At 42.5% G+C, this 19,158-nt stretch overlaps 1 pseudogene; it reads right to left on the reverse strand.

The window, feature by feature from the left end:
* Positions 1–216: 216 nt before the first annotated feature.
* LOC129042063 (proline-rich nuclear receptor coactivator 1-like) overlaps positions 217–19,158 on the reverse strand; it is a 49,414-nt pseudogene continuing 30,472 nt past the window's right edge.

Below are 19,158 nucleotides of genomic sequence, written 5' to 3' on the forward strand. Positions count from 1 at the left end.
AGGTACCTCTCAAGTATGAACAATATACACATAATACATGGTATACAGTATTTACAAAATGTAGAATATAATACAAGCTGTTTTTATGTAATTTTTGAAACCCATCTTTTGCACTTGTATGTTGCAACAAGGCAAATTTCCATTTCTGTACCAATTTTCTCAGAGTCCAGGGATATGGGAAAACTTATGTTTTACACATGCACTGAAATCTGAAATCTAAGTTTGAACTTCCAGGAGGGTTTTTAAGTGTACTGCCATCATTTCCCTGTTTTGGTTGGAATTTTCAACAGTGCTTCCCATCCAGTGACTAGGAGGCTTTGGAAGAACACTAAGAGAAGGTGGATCACTAAACTTCGCTCCAGCATAATTTTCCTTTTGGCTCACTTCAGTTAGAAATGCTGAATTCTTCAAATGCGTATTTTTAATGTTCTCAGTATTTTTAAAAGGCTTTTTTTTTCCTGCTTCTCAATTCTGTCAGATGAATCAGAATCCTGCCAAAAGTTGATTTCATTTCTTTTTGCAGAGGTGATCTTGGCTTTGGTTGTTATACGAGTGTATACCCTGAACAACCTGGCCATGGGGAAGGGCAATTTTCTCCGATTTTCCCATCTTTGATTTTAAAACGGCTTTCCTGAGCGGGGATTGGCCTGGCGCCGCGGGCTGCAGGGGAAGGTCAGGGCTAGCGCCCTCCATGTGGGTTGCCAGTGCAGGACTCCCGGCCAAGGCAGCGGTCGGACCCGGGACCTCCTGCTCTCCGCTCCCGCCAGTCGCCTGGCTGCGGCCGCGCTCCAGACTTGGCCAGTGCTGCTGGTACCGGTGGAAGCGGCTGGGCAGCTGCGCCACGGGGCCGGCCTGCACCTTCTTCTTTTTTTTTTTTTTATTATACTTTAAGTTTTAGGGTATATGTGCACAATGTGCAGGTTAGTTACATACCTATACATGTGCCATGCTGGTGTGCTGCACCCATTAACTCGTCATTTAGCATTAGGTATATCTCCTAATGCTATCCCTCCCCACTCCCCTCACCCCACAACTGTCCCCAGAGTGTGATGTTCCCCTTCCTGTGTCCATGTGTTCTCATTGTTCAATTCCCATCTATGAGTGAGAACATGCGGTGTTTGGTTTTTTGTCCTTGCAATAGTTTACTGAGAATGATGATTTCCAATTTCATCCGTGTCCCTACAAAGGACATGAACTCATCATTTTTTATGGCTGCATAGTATTCCATGGTGTATATGTGCCACATTTTCTTAATCCAGTCTATCATTGTTGGACATTTGGGTTGGTTCCAAGTCTTTGCTATTGTAAATAGTGCCGCAATAAACATATGTGTGCATGTGTCTTTATAGCAGCATGATTTATAGTCCTTTGGGTATATACCCAGTAATGGGATGGCTGGGTCAAATGGTATTTCTAGTTCTAGATCCCTGAGGAATTGCAACACTGACTTCCACAATGGTTGAACTAGTTTACAGTCCCACCAACAGTGTAAAAATGTTCCTAATTCTCCACAACCTCTCCAGCACCTGTTGTTTCCTGACTTTTTAATGATTGCCATTCTAACTGGTGTGAGATGGTATCTCATTGTGGTTTTGATCTGCATCTCTCTGATGGCCAGTGATGATGAGCATTTTTTCATGTGTCTTTTGGCTGCATAAATGTCTTCTTTTGAGAAGTGTCTGTTCATATCCTTTGCCCACTTTTTGATGGGGTTGTTTGCTTTTTTCTTGTAAATTTGTTGGAGTTCATTGTAGATTCTGGATATTAGCCCTTTGTCAGATGAGTAGGTTGTGAAAATTTTCTCCCATTTTGTAGGTTGCCTGTTCACGCTGATGGTAATTTCTTTTGCTGTGCAGAAGCTCTTTAGTTTAATCAGATCCCATTTGTCAATTTTGGCTTTTGTTGCCATTGCTTTTGGTGTTTTAGACATGAAGTCCTTGCCCATGCTTATGTCCTGAATGGTATTGCCTAGGTTTTCTTCTAGGGTTTTTATGGTTTTAGGTCTAACATTTAAGTCTTTAATCCATCTTGAATTACTTTTTGTATAAGGTGTAAGGAAGGGATCTAGTTTCAGCTTTCTACATATGGCTAGCCAGTTTTCCCAGCACCATTTATTAAATAGCGAATCCTTTCCCCATTGCTTGTTTTTCTCAGGTTTGTCAAAGATCAGATAGTTGTAGATATACGGCGTTATTTCTGAGGGCTCTGTTCTGTTCCATTGATCTATATCTCTGTTTTGGTACCAGTACCATGCTGTTTTGGTTACTGTAGCCTTGTAGTATAGTTTGAAGTCAGGTAGCGTGATGCCTCCAGCTTTGTTCTTTTGGCTTAGGATTGACTTGGCGATGTGGGCTCCTTTTTGGTTCCATATGAACTTTAAAGTAGTTTTTTCCAATTCTGTGAAGAAAGTCATTAGTAGCTTGAAGGACCTCTTCAAGAAGAACTACAAACCACTGCTCAATGAAATAAAAGAGGATAGAAACAAATGGAAGAACATTCCATGCTCATGGGTAGGAAGAATCAATATCATGAAAATGGACATACTACCTAAGGTAATTTATAGATTCAAGGCCTGCACCTTCTTTTGCCGCTTCTTTGGCGCTGCCCCAGAGGTGTCTCCCGAAGCAGTGAAGCTGCGGTTGGGCAGTGCTGCTGGAGCCCGATGCTAGGGCATCAGGCACGAGCCATCTTCCCCTAGTAAGTGAGGGAGGAAGAGAATTGGGGACACTGCCCGGGGGTCTGGGATCCGGGGTGAAGGCGGGGGAGCCGTGGTCACCATCTGGAGGGCTCCGAAGTAACCGCGGAAGGAAAAGCCAAGAGGCCAAAGGCGGCCACCCAGGACTAGCTAGCAGTAGGAAGCTTGTTGCTCAGCAACGAGGAGAAAAGGAGAAGATGAAGCCAGTGAAGATAGGGTGGTGGCCTCACCGGCTGATGCTGCTAGGAGAGCCAGAGAAAATCGCGAAACATGACTCGGGTGGTGGCGGTGCAGCAACCTCCGAACACTTTTATAGATGTATCCCTCATTATCTGGATCAATTTGGCTTTGGCTTCAGAGAGTGAAAGTTGGGGTAACAAGAAATGCAACATCATCATTTGGTTTCTGCGTTTCATAGAGTGAAACAAGTTCAGAGGATGTAACAAGCCATGCCCAAGTCCAGACATCACTCAAGTTTCCCCCACAGCCCAGTCCTCACTCCTGCTTTCCCCACTGTTGTCCCTGCACTTGAAGCAGACATTCGCCAGCCTTTATGGTCACTTTTATTACTTCTCCAGGGAATTAAAGGCAGAGCAGGAATTGAGACTGCAGCCCAGGTCTTCTGCCTCCTGCCCAGTGCCCCACTCTGCTGTGCATTCAGAAATACAGGATATTGCACCCCGACTCACCACCCAGGTGAGGCTGCAGAGGCCCATGAGGCAGAGTGACTTTTCCTAAGTCCACCACTTGCCAGTCTATGACTTTGAGCAAATCACTTCTCTCTGAAGCTCACTTTCCTCTGGCCAAATGGGGGCCCATGAGTATGCTCTGGCCTGTCCATATTCTGACTACAGTGCCACTTCTACAGCGTGAGGGTGGCTGGGCTGGTGGCAGGCATCCTTTATGCTATACAGCCCATGTTTCTAGTATCCAGGGACATCAGCCTCTACACAGAGACCCCAACCCAAATGCCAGGCACCCCAACCCAAATGCCAGGCAGTCCTGTAGGGGTGGCTGCAGTTACCTCCTCTGAGGACTTTGCAGGTTGTGACCACATCATACTTATTGGTCCCTCTGATCTTCTGATCAATGTTTTCCCTTGTTTCTCATGGCTATGATGAATTTATTCTCTCCCACGTTGCTCCCAAACCCTGCCTGGACAAGAAACAGGCATCCCATGTGTGAGTGGGTCCACAGCTCTCACTCCTCCATGGGCCCCTGCCTCTCTCTCCTCCCTACTGGTGCTGAGTGGCAGGCTGGAGCACAGCCAACATTGGAAGAGATCATGTCTAGCAGCACCGTGGTTATTACCTGAGGAAGTCAAGAGAAAAATGTGTTGCTCTCCATGTGTGTTGTAAAATTCTGAGAGTTAATGGGCCAGAAATTAAATTATAGTTCACATCCTGCATACTCTGGATACATTTGAATCTATGGTCACTGTGAATGAAGCACAACAACTTTTGGGAGACTCACTGGCATCCAGTGTTCACGGCAGCGTGGCACGTGACACAGCATCATGAGTGGGACAGACCCAGCATCAGATAAATGGAGTTAGGAGACTGCAGAGGCAAGGTGACCTGTGCTGTTTCCATACAAACAGGTTCTGAAGAGCCATGGCAGTGTGAGTAATAACAGTGTTGCTGCCTTTTCTCCCACTGGGAGATATGAAATTATCCAGGAATCATGCATCTGTCAAGAAAGACGATAACTGAAAGAGATTGTGCCATGCTCTACTAGAATCTTCATGTGCATGATAAGACATGAGGCAAATATCCAAGTATCTCTTCACTACCTTATTCCAAATTCTTCTCGATAATTCCCTCTAACTCACATGGGTGCAAAAATTGTGCAATGTGTCATTTAATGAAATTGTTTATACCAACAGGGCTCTGCACACTAGGTGGCTGTCCTGCACAGAGATGCTGAGGATGCAGTAGGAGAGTAGATATAAATGGTTATAAAATGGAAACAATGCAGGGTGAATGCTCAAGATTATACAGTCTGGCTTGATGGACAAAGGACACAGGATTCGGACTTCTCCTTGGGCATTTTCCCTAAGTTTGTCCCTAATGGTATATCATGCTGAGGAACAGGAGCCATAGGCAGGCTCCCAGCTGGGATTGTTTGCCTGCTGAAAAGCTTTCTGTTACAATTCCACTTATGGAAAACAGCTTCCATTTGTGAGAAAGTGCAACTCTGCATAATAAGTTACATTGAAATAATCAAGTATTTCTTAATAGACCTGATGAGGTTCAATTTTTACCTTAAAAATGGGGATTATAATACCATTATAATACCTTCTTTGTCTTATAGGGCAATTGTTAGACTCAGTAATATTATTATGATAATAATAATAATGATGCTGGTGATGATGTTAGTGATGGTGTCGATGCTGGGGATAGTGTTGATGCTGGTGACAGTGAAGATGCTGAGGGTGGTGATAATGCTGAGGATGGCGATGGTGTTGGTGATGGTTATAATGCTGGTGATGGTGATGATGCTGGTGATGGTGATTAGGCTGAGGATGGTGATAACACTGGGGATGGTGATGATGCTGAGAATGGTGATAATGCTGAGGACTGTGATGATGCAAAGAGTGGTGATGATACTGGGGATGGTGATGATGCTGGGGATGGTGATGATGATGGTGACAGTGATGATGCTGGGGGTGGTGATGGTGTCAGTGATGGTGATAATGCTTAGGATGGTGATGATGCTAGGGATGGTGATGATGCTGGTGATGGTGATGATGCTGTTAATGATGATGATACTGGGGATGTTGATGATGTTGGAAATGGTGATGATGTTGGTGGTGGTGATGATGTTAGTGGTGGTGATGACGCTGGGGAGGGTGATGATGTTGGTGATTGTGATGATGTTGGTGATGGTGATGATGCCAGGGATGGTGATGTTGCTGGTGATGGTGATGATGCTGGTGATGATGAGAATGCTGGTGATGGTAATGATGCTAGTGAGGATGATGGTATTGGTGATGGTGATGATGCTAGTGATGGTGGTGATGCTAGTGATGATGATGGTATTGGTGATGGTGATGATGCTGGTGATGGTTATGATGTTGTTGATAGTGACGGTGTTGCTGACAATGATGGTGTTGCTGATAGTGATGATTTTGGTGAGGATAATGTTCACAGCAACAGCGCAATGATGAAAACACCATTTATGGGGTGGCTATGCTATGATAGGGGCTGCAGTAAGCTCTTTGCAGGCATTGTCTCATTTCATCCTCACAACAGTACTAAGAAGCAGGTATTAATGTCTCACTATTTCAGATGAGGACAGTAGGCCCAGAGGATCTGAGCAGTGTGTCCAAAGTCACCTTGTAGCTGGAATGACAGCAAGTGCAAGGCAAGTAAGGTGTGTGAGAGCAACTGAGATGGAAAAGTTCTAACAGATGTGACATTGTTCTCCAGGCGAGTCATGGAAGCCACATAGGAAGCTCTGACTGCCTGCTGATCCACCTGCTGAGGCCTCACCCTGCTCAGAATGTCTTGAGAAGCAGTGATTCTTCTAGGCACAGAAAGACAGAAGCTCAGGCCCTGGATGGCTGTGGCTTCCCTCCTGGATTTACCACTTGTGATCTGGATGCCTTGGCTCCTGACCATGCAGACAGTGTAGAGCGTGGTGGCACCCAGCAGAAGCCCAGGCAGAGTTCATGAACACCCCATAAGTTCTGACCCCACAATATTATTGCTCTTGGTCAGCATGTTATATCTGTCACTGGATGGAGAGCTCTGCAAAGTTGGCAGTGGTTTATTTATTGTTGGAGTCGTCATAGCAGCTCAGTGCTATGCAGCTCAGTGCAGGCTCAGGGTAGTTCTCAGAAGAGAGAGGTGGAGTTTTATTCCCACAGGGACCCAGCTGCCCTCACCTTTTTTGTGTGATGGGGATGAAGATTTTGAAGAGGCTTCTGTGAAAAGCAGGAGGAACTTTGTCCACCTAGTAGGAGGGACCACAGGAGCCCAGGTCCTGCACTTTCCTGGAAAACATGCTACCTGGAAATTCAGCTGGCTGGCTAGTCCTCCCCTTTACACCTCAAGAAGCTGTGCCAGAGTCTCATGCCTCCTCCATGTCTCCACTGGCAACCGGTCAGTCCTTTGCCTCATGGAAACAGGGCACTAGGTGGTCTGATGGAGGGTAAGAGGTGAGACTCAGGTGCTCGAATTTTTGCTTTCAATTACTTCAGCCCCTCACTCACTGCCTCCCTTCTATTCCTTCCAGAGCTTGGAGTGCTGCGTGCAGTGGTGTCTGTGAAGACCCTGCCTGGCTGCTTCGGTCCTGTCCAGGCTCCTGCAGTGACATCCTCAGCCTGGCTTCACCCCACAGTCCCAGGAGGCCACATGGAGGGAGCAAGAAAAAAAATGGTCTGGTGGCTGCTCATACATTTCTAGTCATGCATGATCTGTAGATGGAACCTGAGAATGGCCTGGACACTGCAGGGGAGATGGGGCAGGCTATTTTGGTGAATAAATAGCCTGGAGGCTGACTCAACAGAGAACCAGGTCCAATTTCTCAATTGTGACCCTGCTGCTGGACACATTGGGGCCGCCTTAGTCCTTGGGTCCACAGACCATGCTCTCCGCAGCTCTCCACCACTCCCTGTGAGAGCAAAGCACAAACCGCGGCTAGACCCTGGCTCCTCCTGTGCTGTCCAGGACTATAGAGACAGGTTCGGTGGGTAGCCTGGAATGGCCTCAGTGCTCAGGGTCTGGTGGTCAGCCATGTCCAGGCTCTGGAAACCCTGCTTCTCGCAGGTTACCAGGGGTTGCCACTTATGCTCTGTTAAGTGACCAACTTGAAAGATGTGGCCTAGTAATGTTGTCTTGTTCCAAAAAAGAGTTCTACACTGATTCCTGATTTTACTATAAAAGGAAGGAAGAGGTAGTTTTGTCTATAATATGCTCTTTTTGGGTATCATATGAGAAACATCCATAACCACGGCTTTGCCGTTAAGATGAACAGAACATCAAAGGTTTGATGTTCACAAACAAGCTTCTCCAACAATATTCCATTTATTTCTCACAACTATACTGAGAGTTTTATAATTCTATTTTTTGTTTCTCAATTGCAGAAATTAAGAGAATGTCTGTGACTTGTCCCAGGGCTCACAGTCACAGATTGCAGAACTGGGACTTGAACCCATGTCAACTACCAGAAAATTCCTGTTTGGGCCATGCTCATATTTTCCAACCTTGTTCACTGGAGGACCTCTTCTTGCAGCACTATGGCTGAGGTCAGTGGTCACTCTGTAACCCAAGCCCACTATACCTCCCCATCAATTCACAACCCACTTTGGCCTCATTGTGCAAACTGGGGGTGTCCCTTATATTGAGTGTCAACCAAAAAGAAAATCCTAACTCCCCCAGTTGACTGAACCTACTCCCTCTGGGCCAAAGAGAACTTGAAAAACTGAATTCCTGGCCATGATGGGAAGGGAGGTTGGACATACCTCATTATACCCCCTCTCTTTTGGAGTTTAAGCACAAATGGCCAGCATTAAAATTAAAATAGAGATCATAAGACTGACAGAACAGAGGTTTTGTGGCAAAGAGTTACCAAACTCCAACCTGGTTTTGATACAGCATCATATGGCAGATGGCAGACCCTGAAGGACATAAAAATATTTTACCCTAAAATATACTTCTTTAATATATTTTGAAATGGCCAAGGAAAGCTGTCTTTTGTGGGAGAAATTTGCATCCGTAGAGAATCTCCATTCATGTAGCCAGATCTCCCTCTCTAGGCTTTTCCCAGATCTAGGAGAGATTAACTGAGAGCCTGACATCTCTAAGATCTGAAAAGAGAAATTCACCATCTATTCTTTCTGGGGGCTGCTACCTGTGAGACTTAATCTATGTAACAAGAACCTTGGCCCACAACCCCCTTGCCTTTACTCAAACATTCCTTCCTACTGACTTCAAGTCTTTAGACAAAGCTTAAGTCTTTCAACCAACTGCCAATCAGAAAAATTTTCAAATCCATCTATGCTCTACAAGCCCCCCACTTCAATTTATCTCACATTTTCAGGTTGAACCAATGGTCACTTTCTATTATTTTGATTTACAATGTTACCTACAATTCCTCTCACCCCAAAATGTATAAAGCTAAACTGTAACCCAACCGCCTTGGGTACATTTTCTCAGGATCTCTTGAGACTATACCTGGGCCATGGTCACTCACACTGGCTCAAGATAAACCTCTTTAAATTATTTTACAGAGTTTGTTTTTTCCATTAACAGGGGTGAAGATTCCATCTCCATGTGATCATTTCATTCTTTCATTTCTTTATCTCTACCCACGAAGAAGCAAAGAAAAAATGCTACATCACAATATCTGTAATTCAGTGTATATTTTAAAAGGTGATAATTTATATGAAATAAATGTTCTATAAAGCTACACATCAACATGATAAAAGTGGTGAGAGAAGTGGGCTTATTGGAAAAATTGTATTCCATTTGATTATCTAAATTTTCTTATATTTTAAGAATGAGGATGTGTATTTCTTATAGTAACCACAATATGAAATGCTCGGGGGTGGGAAATGCAATGCAAAGTAAATAAGCACATGAAAGCTTTCAGGGCCCCCACAGGCTAAATGATCCTCATGGGAGTGACAGGAAAGCCCCATTCTTCTGTGTCTATCTGTTGGCTGAGTTCCAAGTCTAAGAGCAAAATATGAAAGATGCAGGGGTGGAGGGGAGCTTAGAGAGTCAGGAAGGACCTTGACGACTGTTCTATATCTTCCTGTCTTATCTGCCCTGTCCCCAGCAAACCGAGAGAGTCATTTCTGTGCAGCACTGGCATTCCCAGGGCCACCACCTGCCCACTCGCCCTGAGCACCCCTCTGCTCAGGATGCTGAGGCCAGGCTTTCAAGGCCACATAGTCTTGGACAGGTCCAAAGAGGATGCTGTGTCCCTTCTGACAGGTGAGAAAAGGGCTTCAGAAACTTGCATGGCAAGAAAAGTCAGCTACAGTCCTGAGGCGGACAGAATGTGTCAGCAGCTCTTGCTGCACCCAGGTCCTAGAGACAGAGATCCCCACAGCTCCAGGCATCCCAGTGCAAAGAGTCCACAGAGGCCCCTGCAGAAGGAGGTGCCTGGATACCTCCCCCAGGGACTCCAACCCCTCCTGTCTTCTTTTAATTTTCTCAAGTGGACATCCCTATGTCAGTTTGAATAATCAAAGCTGGGAGAGACAGAATGAGAGCCCCTCTCCTTTGCAGCTTTTGCTTTTTGTCTTTACTTCTATTTATTTATTTTTCTAAACAGACAAGGTTACTAGGCACTGTCATGTGACTTGCAAATTTTGGGGAAGTGGGGAGTGGAGTAGGTCTTGGCTCAGACCTACTTGGGATCATCCACCCCTAGCCTCACGAAAACCCTGGCCTGGGGCTTTGGGCTGACACCCTGACATCTTAGAACTCAGTGAAACAGGAGTTTAGCAGGACTAGTTTCACTAGATACAGGTCACAGAGGCCACGCTGATTAAACAGGTAAAGAAACTGGCCAAAATTTGCCAAAACAAAGATGTCAACGGAAGTGATCCCTGGTTGTCCTCACTCCTCATTATATACTAATTATAATACATTAGCATGCTAAGAGACACTCCTACCAGCACCATGACAGTTTACAAATGCCATAGCAATACCCAGAAGCTACCCCATATAAAGTGGAAGGGGAAGGAACCCTCAGTTCTGGAAATTCCCTACCCCTGGGATTTCCTGGGAATTCCAGGAAAATTTATGAATAATCAACCCCTTATTTACCATATGACCAAGAAATAACCATAAAAATAGCCAGCTGTCAGCCCTTGAGGTTGCTCTGCCTATGGAGTAACCACGCTGTTGTTCTTTTACTTTCTTAATAAACCTGCTTTCATTTTACTCTGTCAGCTCACTTTTGAATTCCTTCCGTGTGAAGCCAAGAACTCACGTGGCTCCCCAGGCTGCATCCCAAATTTGGGATTTACCCTGTGATATTTTTTCTGGTGATCATTAAGGGATGATGGAGACCTCTCTCTGGACCAAAAATTAAGACTGATTAGCATCCTTTGAACCTGACAGATGGGACAGTCTCTTCTGTCCAGATTCAACTCTCTACCTTTCTTTCCCCTTCAATTTTGGCTGCTCTGTTCTTTCATATGTTCTTTATTTGTAAAGTTGGAGAAGTGTCCATGAGACCTATGCTGTGGCAGCCTGACTGCAGTCTCCCATTTTCTGGTGCCCTGGACAGGAGCACACTTGGCTGGCCACATCTTTTGTAACCCACCTGGTTGCCCCTTCTCTTAGACCTTCCCCTTGCAGATTGTAAAAAATCAGCTGTTTTACTTTTCTGCTTTTCATGCTGAAATGCACGTGCATGTTTATTCCATTGTTGCATTTGTAGTTTGTGTTTTGGCCATTTGGTCAGTTGTCTCTACTCTATGTGAGGCAGGGCACTTTCTTTGATTGTTTGGATTTTTTTCTTTTGTTATTTTGAGAGATCTCCCATTGTGCTGACTCTGGAATGCCAGGGTCACTTTATTCTGTGGCCCCAAATGTGTTTGGTCTCCTGCCTTCCCCACATCCCAGCCTTTCTTCTCTCCCACTCCTGCTTTTTTTTTTTTTTTTTTTTTTTTAACTCTGGCCCTAAACGTTTGTGTAGTTTGACTGCTTAACCTAACCACCTCTCATTCCATTTGTATTTCCTCTGTACCCTCAGTTCATTAATCAAAAATACTGATTATTAATTATCTCAATAGACCATCTTTATACTCTGTAACCATTAAAGTTCTTTTCTCCATAGTGGGGTGTATTGTATTTGAACGATTTATCATTCAAGAAAAATCCTTCTGTGTGAAGTGAAATTTTTTACGATAGATGAAAACTGATGAGACTATAAAAACAATTATTTTCCCTCTTTGATTTTAGAGATATGTTAAGTTTTGCAGCCTGTCTAGAAACTGACTTAAATATCATTAAACTGCCTTGCTGCTGGTCATGTAGACAGTCTCAGGTTCTGAAAGGGAGAAGGCAAAGGTGTTTGGGCTCACTGATGGCCACCCTCTGGATGCTCTGGGGTTTTTCAACATTTGGGGTGGGGACCCTCATTGGCTGATACTTGGGTACTCAGTTTTTTGGCATTTGGTACTGTTGGTCATGCCCTGGATGCTCTAGGATGTGGGCATCAGCATTTCTTTTAGGGTTGTGGATTAGACTCCCATATTAGGAGAATCTTGGTCTTGCCTTTTGTATTCTACCCTAAAGTTATCATTTCTTCTAAAGTATTTTCTTTGCATAATGTCACTTTAACACATTGGTGCAGGAGATGAGAATATGTGGGGGAAAATAACTGGGCTCTTGCTACACTGAGAAAAATTTTTGTTTTTAATAGAGATCCTTCTTAGACAATCACAGATTTTTGTTTATGTGTGTATACATGTCTAGATGTGTTTATGTGTATATACATTTATTATGTTATATATTGTGTGTATGGGGCACCAAACTGGCTTATAAATAAAAGAGCACTCATAAGATAAATAAATAACTCTAAGCATTTTTCAATTTTATGTGACTTAAGTTCACTAAAATTTAGGGTTAATAAAAATTCACATATAATTCTGTATATAAAATGTGCCAAAGAAGATATGCTCTTATTTAAAAAAAATTTGACCAATTCAAATGTCATTTAAAGTGGGGTTTAAAATGTGGATTTAGGAAGATAATATAAAGAAAGTAGAAAAAAAGAAAAAAACAGTAAGTAGGGAATAGAGATGTGAAGATATTTATAAATATGAAGATGTATTTTTGGTAAGGAAGGTAATAAAGAAAAGAAATTTTATATGAGAAAGAATCTTACATAGTACATTCTTGTCCTAAAGTGGAATAATTGATTATTTAGGAAAGAGGGAAATATAGAAAAAGTCAGAAAGTCCACACATGTCACAAATGGTCTGTGTAAGTCATGATAATGTTCATAAAAGGGAATTTATTAACAATTTTATAATTAAATTAGCCATAATTGAGGGAACGTTTACTTACAATAGGCTATCTAAATTTTAGTTCCTTATGTTTTAAAAAGTTGTTTCTTGTAAGTATTGGTCTGCTTTAAGTAAAATTGCAAGAAATATTGACTTTTACTTATAAAATATGTTTCCTTTTAAGGCTTCTCACATTTACATCTGTTCCTTTTCCCTCGAAAGTTTACATCTTTTGCAAGCTCAAAAATGACTACTCTAGATTCTTCCTGGGAAAACAACATGGTGCTCACCTCATGCTATAACTCAGTATCTAAGGCTTTGATCTTCCATGGTGGTGGCTGGGATTCAATTCCTGGCTTAGGGAATGACTTATTTTTGGTTTCATACTTGTGGGACTTTTGCCATTTATTTATTTTTTTTCCTCCCATGGTCAACTTATTGCAAGGGCATTCCCCCAAGGATGGCAGGCAACCCAAAACCAATTAGCCTGATTAATCAAGCCTGATTTCCTGACTTCAATTTCTTTTCTTTGAGCTACCTTAGGGGTGATTCTAGATATTGTAAAAATCACTCGCCGTCTCTTTGGAGGCAACTCATGTGTCCATGATTAAGTTGTAACTTTAGTTAAGGCTTGTTGGTTTCACTTGGGAAAATACCTTTGCAGGAAGAAAAAGGTTTAAAAGAAAGAGGTTTCAGCTCTTTGTCCTGCATAAAGTCTGGTATTAAGAGATTTAAAATAATTTTTTTAAAAAGAGCTCTATAGTTAAAAGTCAGCTTAATTGAAAATGAAGATCCAAGCTATATATATTTAAAAGGCTATATGCTTTTTCTATTTTTGGATCTTAGGTTTTTTGGAGAAAAAGTGGGTTCCTTTTGGTTCTTCTTCCAAGTTGACTGTAGTATTTCTCCAGTCTCTCTTCTTCTTACCCTAATGTCTGTGAGAGGACCTTATGTAATTTCTGAGAGTCTGGGACTCTTTGAGGAGGCACCACAGACCCTGTTTGGAAAAAAGCTGTTTTCCTCATGGAGATCCAGAAATTGTTAGTTGGTAGATCCTTCTCAAAATCTAAGTCTTTGATCTATTTTGCATTGTCTTGCATGACGTTTTGACTTTTGGAGGCATCACACATTACCTTATGAGAAAAACTTTTAGCCTTAGCGTATAATTGTTAGCTAGAAAATATAACTTTGAGGATGGCTAGCAGCAGTTATGAGGGTGAAATACTCTGCTCTTTGCATGTTTGGATAAGAAAAGCATGCTTTTAGCCACCTGGAAGGTATGGAAGCATTTCCAATCCCCACTGAGAGGTGAGACTCCCATGGAGGGTGGGCTAATTATTGACTGGGCTGATTGGTTTTGAGTTGCCCACCAGCCTTTGGGAAACATACTTGAAATAAAATGCACAGTAAAACATTGCACTATCTCATCCCACAGTGTTTTCTTTTTTGGGAGGACCCAGGATAAAGTATAAAAATGGGATTTTTTTTACTTTTGGAGACCTGTTTTGCCTTCCAGCTGTACCCACCTATTAGGCCCTAAAAACTGCATGATTTCTTGGCTTTGTTCCTGAAAAATCTCCAACCTAAAGCCAATAACTAATTAAAAAATGTGCATCTTTAAGAAAATCTCCACATGTAAGTATGTCTGCTTTTCCTTGCCATCTTGACTAAACTTTTACTGACTCAATTTTTTCACCAAAAATTATTTCTTTAAAAGTGTAAATTTGGGGGGGAGGAGCCAAGATGGCCAAATAGGAACAGCTCCAGTCTACAGCTCCCAGCATGAGCGACACAGAAGATGGGTGATTTCTGCATTTCCAACTGAGGTACCGGGTTCATCTCACGGCAGAGTGCCAGACAGTAGGTGCAGGACAGTGGGTGCAGGACACCGTGCATGAGCCAAAGCAGGGCAAGGCATCACCTCACCTGGGAAGTGAAAGGGATCAGGGAATTCCCTTTCCTAGTCAAAGAAAGGGGTGACAGATGGCACCTGGAAAATTGGGTCACTCCCATCCTAATACTGCACTTTTCCAATGGCCTTAAAAAATGGCACACCAGGATATTATATCCCGCACATGGCTCAGAGGGTCCTATGCCCATGGAGTCTTGCTCATTGCTAGCACAGCAGTCCAAGATCAAACTGCAAGTTGGCAGCGAGGCTGGGGGAGGGGCCCCCACCATTGCCCAGTTAGTTGTTCGATGAGGCAAACAAAGCGGCTGGAAAGCTCAAACTGGGTGGAGCCCACCACAGCTCAAGGAGGCCTGCCTGCCTCTGTAGGCTCCACCTCTGGGGGCAGGGCACAGAAAAACAAAAAGACAGCAGTAATCTCTGCAGACTTAATTGTCCCTGTCTGACAGCCTTGAAGAGAGTAGTGGTTATCCCAGCACACAGCTTGAGATCTGAGAATGGGCAGACTGCCTCCTCAAGTGGGTCCATGACCCCCTGAGTAGCCTAACTGTGACGCACTCCCCAGTATGGGTGGGGTGACACCTCAAATGGCCGGGTACTCCTCTGAGACAAAACTTCCAGAGGAACGATCAGGCAGCAGCATTTGCGATTCACCAATATACACTGTTCTGCAGCCACCACTGCAGATACTCAGGAAAACGGGGTCTGGAGTGGACCACTAGCAAACTTCAACAGACCTGCAGCTGAGGGTCCCATCTGTTAGAAGGAAAACTAACAAACAGAAAGGACACCCACACCAAAAACCCATCTGTATGTCACCATCATCAAAGACCAAAGGTAGATAAAACCACAAAGATGGGAAAAAAACAGAGCAGAAAAACTGGAAACTCTAAAAATCAGAGCTCCTCTCCTCCTCCAAAGGAACACAGCTCCTCACCAGCAATGGAACAAAGCTGGATGGAGAATGACTTTGATGAGTTGAGAGAAGAAGGCTTCAGACGATCAAACTACTCCAAGCTACAGGAGGAAATTGGAACCAATGGAAAAGAAGTTAAAAGCTTCAGAAAAAAATTAGATGAATGGAAAACTAGAATAACCAATGCAGAGAAGTCCTTAAAGGACCTGATGGAACTGAAAACCAAGGCATGAGAGCTACGTGATGAATGCAGAAGCCTCAGTAGCTGATGCAATCAACTGGAAGAAAGGGTATCAGTGATGGAAGATGAAATGAATGAAATGAAGTGAGAAGAGAAGTTTAGAGAAAAAAGAATAAAAAGAAATGAGCAAAGCCTCCAAGAAACATGGGACTATGTGAAAAGACCAAATCTATGTCTGATAGGTATACCTGAAAATGACAGGGAGAATGGAACCAGGTTGGAAAACACTCTGCAGGATGTTATCCAGGAGAACTTCCCCAATCTAGTAAGGCAGGCCAACAGTCATGTTCATGAAATACAGAGAACACCACAAAGATACTCCTCAAGAAGAGCAACTCCAAGACACATAACTGTCTGATTCACCAAAGTTGAAATGAAGGAAAAAATGTTAAGGGCAGCCAGAGAGAAAGGTCAGGTTACCCACAAAGGGAAGCCCATCAGACTAACAGCTGATCTCTCAGCAGAAACTCTACTAGCCAGAAGAGAGAGGGGAACAATATTCAACATTCTTAAAGAAAAGAATTTTCAACCCAGAATTTCATATCCAGCCAAACTAAACTTCATAAGTGAAGGAGAAATAAAATACTTCAAAGACAAGCAAATGCTGAGAGATTTTGTCACCATTAGGCCTGCCCTAAAAGAGATCCTGAAGGAAGCAGTAAACATGGGAAGGAACAACCGGTACCAGCCACTGCAAAAACATGCCAAATTGTAAAGACCATCAAGGCTAAGAAGAAACTACATCAACTAACAAGCAAAATAACCAGCTAACATCATAATGACAGGATCAAATTCACACATAACAATATTAATCTTAAACATAAATGGGCTAAATGCTCCAATTAAAAGACACAGACTGGCAAATTGGGTAAAGAGTCAAGACCCATCAGTGTGCTATATTCAGGAAACCCATCTCATGTGCAGAGACACACATAGGCTCAAAATAAAGGGATGGAGGAAGATCTACCAAGCAAATGGAAAACAAAAAAAGGAAACGGGTTGCAATCCTAGTCTCAGATAAAACAGACTTTAAACCAACAAAGATCAAAAGAGACAAAGAAGTCCATTACATAATGGTAAAGGGATCAATTCAACAAGAAGAGCTAACTTTCCTGAATATATATGCACCCAATACAGGAGCACCCAGATTCATAAAGGAAGGCCTTAGAGACCTACAAAGAGACTTAGACTCCAACACAATAATAATGGGAGACTTTAACACCCCACTGTCAACATTAGACAGATGAACGAGACAGAAAGTTAACAAGGATACCCAGGAATTGAACTCAGCTCTGCACCAAGTGGACCTAGTAGACATCTACAGAACTCTCCACCCCAAATCAACAGAATATACATTCTTTTCAGTACCACACTACACATACTCCAAAATTGACCACATAGTTGGAAGTAAAGCACTCCTCAGCAAATGTAAAAGAACAGATATTATAACAAACTGTCTCTCAGACCACAGTGTAATCAAATTAGAACTCAGGATTAAGAAACACTCAGAACCACTCAACTACATGGAAACTGAACAACCTGCTCCTGAATGACTACTGGGTACATAATAAAATGAAGGCAGAAATAAAGATGTTCTTTGAAACCAATGAGAACAAAGACACAACATACCAGAATCTCTCGGATACATTCAAAGCAGTGTGTAGAGGGAAATTTATAGCACTAAATACCCACAAAAGAAAGCAGGAAAGATCTAAGACCGACACCCTAACATCACAATTAAAAGAACTAGAGAAGCAAGAGCAAACACATTCAAAAGCTAGCAGAAGGCAAGAAATAACTAAGATCAGAGCAGAACTGAAGGAAATAGAGACACAAAAACCCTTCAAAAAATTAATGAATCCAGGAGCTGGTTTTTAGAAAAGATCAACAAAATTGATAGACCACTAGCAAGACTAATAAAGAAGAAAAGAGAGAAGAATCAAATAGATGCAATAAAAAATGATAAAGGGGATATCACCACTGATCCCACAGAAATACAAACTACCATCAGAGAATACTACAAACACCTCTATGCAAATAAACTAGAAAATCTAGAAGAAATGGATAAATTCCTCGACACATACATCCTCCCAAGACTAAACAAGGAAGAAGTTGAATCTCTGAACAGACCAATAACAGGATCTGAAATTGAGGCAATAATCAATAGATTACCACCCAAAAAAGGTCCAGGACCAGATGGATTCACAGCTGAATTCTACCAGAGGTAGAAAGAGGAGCTGGTACCTTCCTTCTGAAACTATTCCAATCAATAGAAAAAGAGGGAATCCTCACTAACTCATTTTATGAGACCAGCACCATCCTGATACCAAAGCCTGGCAGAGACACAATCAAAAAAGAGAATTTTAGACCAATATCCTTAATGAATATTGATGCAAAAATCCTCAATAACATACTGGCAAACTGAATCCAGCAACACATCAAAAAGCTTATCCACCATGATCAAGTGGGCTTCATCCCTGGGATGCAAGGCTGGTTCAACATACAAAAATCAATAAACGTAATCCAGGATATAAACAGAACCAAGGACAAAAACCACATGATTATCTCAATAGATGCAGAAAAGGCCTTTAACAAAATTCAACAACCCGTCATGCTAAAAACTCTCAATAAATTACGTATTGATGGGATGTATCTCAAAATAATAAGAGCTATCTATGACAAACCCACAGCCAATATCATACTGAATGGACAAAAACTGGAAACATTCCCTTTGAAAATGGTCACAAGACAGGAATGCCCTCTCTCGCCACTCCTATTCGACATAGTGTTGGAAGTTCTGGCCAGGGCAATCAGGCAGGAGAAGGAAATAAAGGGTATTCAATTAGGAAAAGAGGAAGTCAAATTGTCTCTGTTTGCAGATGACATGATTGTATATCTAGAAAACCCCATCATCTCAGCCCAAAATCTCCTTAAGCTGATAAGCAACTTCAGCAAAGTCTCAGGATACAAAATCAATGCACAAAAATCACAAGCATTCTTATACACCAATAACAGACAGAGAGCCAAATCATGAGTGAACTTCCATTCACAATTGCTTCAAAGAGAATAAAATACCTAGGAATCCAACTTACAAGAGGTGTGAAGGACCTCTTCCAGGAGAACTACAAACCACTGCTCAAGGAAATAAAAGAGGATACAAACAAATGGAAGAACATTCCATGCTCATGGGTAGTAAGAATCAATATAGTGAAAATGGCCATACTGCCCAAGGTAATTTATAGATTCAATGCCATCTCCATCAAGCTACCAATGACTTTCTTCACAGAATTGGAAAAAACTACTTTAAAGTTCATATGGAACCAAAAAAGAGCCCACATTGCCAAGTCAATACTAAGCCAAAATAACAAAGCTGAAGGCATCACGTTACCTGACTTCAAACTATACTACAAGGCTACAGTAA

The sequence above is a fragment of the Pongo pygmaeus genome, chromosome 7, assembly GCF_028885625.2.
Source record: "Pongo pygmaeus isolate AG05252 chromosome 7, NHGRI_mPonPyg2-v2.0_pri, whole genome shotgun sequence".
Taxonomy (NCBI): domain Eukaryota; kingdom Metazoa; phylum Chordata; class Mammalia; order Primates; family Hominidae; genus Pongo; species Pongo pygmaeus.